Below are 5,000 nucleotides of genomic sequence, written 5' to 3'. Positions count from 1 at the left end.
CAAGCGACGCATGGAGCCCTCGTGGAACCAAGTGGTTTGACCTTATAAGCATACCAGTCCTGTCCAACCCAAAAAACCTAGACCCAGCACCCTAACCAGTCCTGCCCAATCCCACAGCTCTTCACCCCCATCCCCACCAGCCCGGCCCCCACTCCCTAAGCGCCCTCTTGTCCACATCGTTGAATCAGTCGGTCTTGCACAGTGCCATGACCGCTAAACTTTGTCACGCGACTCGAAAGGACCCGCCGTGGCACGCACCATTCCGAGACCGAAAGCATGAAGAACGTTTGATCAATGCTTGAATACCATGACTACGAGCTATTGCGTTTGGGTTTATGAGGGTCTTATGCCATCTCGCAAGCACTTGGAACCCAATATACATGACACTGTATTTTTTTCTTTCTTTCTTTCTTTTTCTTCTTTCCTGCCGAGGAATAGAGATACACTAACATGGCAATAGAAATTATATTATAAGTGTCGCCATTGTGTGTGTGTGTGTGTGTGTGTGTGTGTGTGTGTGTGTGTGTGTGTGTGTGTGTGTGTGTGTGTGTGTGTGTGTGTGTGTGTGTGTGTGACCAATTATTACATTCACTTTATACTTTCTTCAAATCTAATCTCCCTCCTACACTAGGAAGCTCTAGAATATGTACATTTAAACGACACTACTCATTACATATGCAACAGTACTATAACACCTCCCTGTTCGTCATATAGGTTCAGTTTATAAAGTTGTTTTTTCTTGCCTCCATTTTCATCACAATTTAACATTTCTAGCATGGAAACACGCGCATGCATGCAGATAATACTTCCAGTAAATTGCATGAAAGCGTCAAAATTCAATTCTATATTTCAGCACAACTCTCATTAATGAATGACAAGGTCTATTGAAGTTTTAGTCTATGTTAATCATAACCATGAGGAAATATTAAAAAGTATATACATTGTGAGTATATGTATGTATGCACACACACACTCATAAACACACACATACAAATATAGATACTGCATATGATATATGTATGTATGTACATACATACATACATACATACATACATACATACATGATTACATTTTATATATATATATATATATATATATATATATATATATATATATATATATATGAAAAATATTTTTTCGTTCTTCCATTTTTTCGTGATGCATCTATACCATTAGATAACGGCATTTCCACAGCGTGAGAAATGAGAAAATGCCATGCATAATAACGAAGTGTGGGAATACTATCCACAGAGCTATGATCCGTCCGGCATTACAGGAAATACAGGGAGCTTTTTGCAATATGAAACGCAATGCTAACTACACCACGCAAAGAAGGCAGCATAATTACATAACCAGGCATAGTCAAGTCATATGGAAATTGCATCGATGTCTTGTTCGTCGCGAAATACAACCTCGTACGCCATCGGAACAAAATAGTTGCTTTATTAAAACGGCATCAGCAGAGGGACTGGCATAAAACACGGGACGCACCAAGGGAGAGCGAAAAGGCAATTGCATTACAGCACAGAGTGGGGACAGAATAAATCATCATCAGGCTCCGACATGAAGGCTACATCCTGCATACAAGTGGTCGAAAACTAGGTACTACCGTGTGCACCCAAAGGCATCTCAATTAATGCAGACACACCTCAGATGTCTCTGTCTCGGCTGAGGGCTCTGAGTGGCTGAAGGCGGCATGTGTGTGATTCTGATCATTTGTATGCATACCTTTGCCGTGAGCAATACCTTTTTTGTCAAAGGCATTGTAAATTTCGGCTGTACAATTTCATCATAATATAATCATATCCAATAAACTGTTTTATGATGTGACACATGTGGCAAAAAAATAAGAATAAAAGTATTATTAGAAATGAATCACCATGTGCTTCAGGAGTGCGTCCACGAAATCCCTCTTTTGTGGCCACTAACTTATCGAACGTATATGAAACATGGATGAAACGTATAACGTAGGAGGAAACAGTTTTTTTTTTTTTTTTTTTATATAAATAAGCCACGATATCCCTAAAGAATTTGAGAAGACAATTCCATTGTTCACAGCGAAAGAACAATAGCTGCCAGATTCGAGACAATGTATCCTTCAATGAATGGAAATAGACAAATGAAGATTGTAAATGCATAATGATACTGAAAATTCGTTTTACAAAACAAAACGGAAAGAAAAATACGTTTGCAACAGAAAATGCACGAACATCTAAGATAGTGCATTGCTGTCTCTGAGTCAGTGAGGTATGACGTTATATTCCGTCTGGCCCTACCTTCCTCCTTTCCTCATCTCCTTTCTATCTACATATATTACTAAACCCCTTCCTTTGTTCCCTCCCTCCTTCCTCTCTACCTTCTCTGCGTCTCTCGCTCTCGCTCTTTTGCTTTATTCTCTCGCGCTTTCTCTATCTCTATCTATCTATCTCTCGCTCTCATTCTCTCTATCTCTCGCGCTCTTTCTCTATCTCTATCTATCTATCTCTCGCTCTCATTCTCTCTATCTCTCGCTCTCTCTCTCTCACTCGCTCTCTCTCTTACTCGCTCTCTGTCGCTCTCGCTCTCTCTCTCTCGCTCTCTATCTCTATCTATCTCTCACGCTCTCTCTCGCTCTCTCACTTTCTCTCTCTCTCTTACTACCTTCACTATCTTCCTCCTTCCCTCCCTTCCTCCTTTCTTCTTCCATTTCTCCATTTCTCTCTTCCTCCCCTCTCTCCCTACCTCCCTCTCCCTCTCAAAGCCCAACATTTCCACGTTATTAAGTACATACAAAACCGCAGCTGTAATGCACCCCATAAGTCTCGGGAAAAACGACATCCAACGCCCATAAAGAAAAGTTTCAATATGTAAATACCACAAGCACTTCGCATAAAAATGTCTCCCTGAACCGTAAGAAAAGCATAAAAATACGATGACCGGCAACTCGGTCGACGGGCGCGCGGGGCAATCCTGCTCCGGGCATTGTACTGCGCTCAGTTCGCCCTAAAGAGAACTTGAGCGGCGACCGAGTAAAGGGGATTTGTCGAGTCTTTAAACATAAATACAAATAATAGATAAGTGAATAAATAAAAAGTAAATTGCAAATACAACAAAACTAGATAAATTGTTGCAACAAAAACAATAACAACGACAACAACAACAACAATAATAATAATAACAACAATGAAAACACCCAGAATCAGTAGTTAAAATATGTTGAGTTACAAACGCACACACGTCATTCACACACACACACATCCCTATTTCTTCAGACTACCGCACCTCAAAACACTTGCAATGAATCAGCGACTTACTCAACGAAGACAACGTTACCTCTTCCTCAAAAATTCAACCTTTCCCTTCCGGCCTCTCCGCTGCAGCCATTCCCAACCCTTTCAAGACATCCACTTGCACGCAACGTCGCCACTCAAGCCAGACGTCTCGCGGGAGGCCGGCTAGTCACTTTCTCCAGGATTTCCATAAATCTGTCCCAAGCCGAAGTCGAGACGCGATGGGATTTGTTTCCCGCGTTCCGATTTCGCTGCGACTCTGGCTTGGGCTTCGGATTTGACGGGCGTAAACAATTCTTTCTCAAAGTAAGTAAGTATTTACGCATAACCCTGATCTTTGTTCCAGTTTCATACGCAGTTGTCTTAGGAGAACGAGCACACAATCCACTGTCAAGAACACACGCAGAAACTTGTACTCGTTAAGAAAAAAAGGAAAAAACAAGGTACGAAAAATTCTTAAAGTTACAATTATCGCGTTACAGACTGCAGTTAGTCGCCTGTGCTATTATAAAGGAGCAATGAGCCGTGAAAATTTAAGGAAGGTTGTTTGGCTTTCATTTCTCTGTCGCTTTCTGTACTATTTGCGCTCACAGGTAGCACTGAAAAAAAAAAAGTCTTTCTAAAATGTGACACAAAAATACTTAAATACATTTTATTTCGTTTCCAATTTCATACACTAACACATATATGCGTAATCTATCTATATATCTACCTATCTATCTACACACACACTCACACACACACACTCACACACACACACACACACACACACACACACACACACACACACACACACACACACACACACACACACGCACACGCACACGCACACGCACACGCACACGCACACGCACACGCACACACATACACACATACACACACACACACACATATATATATATATATATATATATATATATATATATATATATATATATTATATATATATACACATATATATATATATATATATATATATATATATATATATATATATATATATATATATATATATATATATATATATATATATATATATATATATATATATATATGAATATAGGTGTGTGACTGTGTGCGTGTGTGCATGTGTGTGTGTGCATGTGCGTGCGAGCGTGTGCATGTGCGTGCGAGCGTGTGCATGTGCGCGCGAGCGTGTGCATGTAATATAGGTGTGTGACTGTGTGCGTGTGTGCGCGTTGTGCGCATGTGCGTGCGAGCGTGTACATGTGCGTGCGAGCGTGTGCATGTACATGTAAGCGCTTATGTATATACAAATACATGTTCGCTTATCATGTGTATTATTACGCCCGCTCCACCGCGCGCGCGATTCGAACAATAATGAACAACGAAAAACACGGGAAGCGTCAACTCGCTCACCATGAAATTCGCCGCCATCATCACCATCAGCATTGTCGTGTTCCCCGCCACCACGCCGCGTCCGGATGATGCATCGGCCCCCGTAATGCTCGCTTGGCCGGGAAGAATCGATGCACAAGCTAATCAACCGTTTAATGCTGCAGCACATTTGATAAATTGATATCATGGCCACGCATTTCATAAAAGGACAGGAATGCGGCTCTATGGGCGCGCTATGGTCGCTCGGGGGTTTTGCCCGCGGCGCTCTTATGAAATATAGTTAATCAGTTCGATACAATAATGCAATTACAACGTCTATCATTGTTATTGACATATTTGCCACTGTCACCACTGCACTTATTACTATTCATC

General features: G+C 41.1%; 1 protein-coding gene across 1 annotated transcript in view; it reads right to left on the bottom strand.

Annotated features, from left to right (window-relative positions):
* MCU (mitochondrial calcium uniporter) overlaps positions 1–5,000 on the bottom strand; it is a 478,923-nt gene that overhangs the window by 347,476 nt on the left and 126,447 nt on the right. The gene's annotated exons all lie outside the window — the stretch shown is intronic.

This window comes from Penaeus vannamei, chromosome 7 (genome assembly GCF_042767895.1).
Source record: "Penaeus vannamei isolate JL-2024 chromosome 7, ASM4276789v1, whole genome shotgun sequence".
Lineage (NCBI taxonomy): Eukaryota > Metazoa > Arthropoda > Malacostraca > Decapoda > Penaeidae > Penaeus > Penaeus vannamei.
The sequence above is the reverse complement of the archived record's forward strand: the minus strand, read 5'-3'. Positions and strand labels throughout refer to the sequence as shown.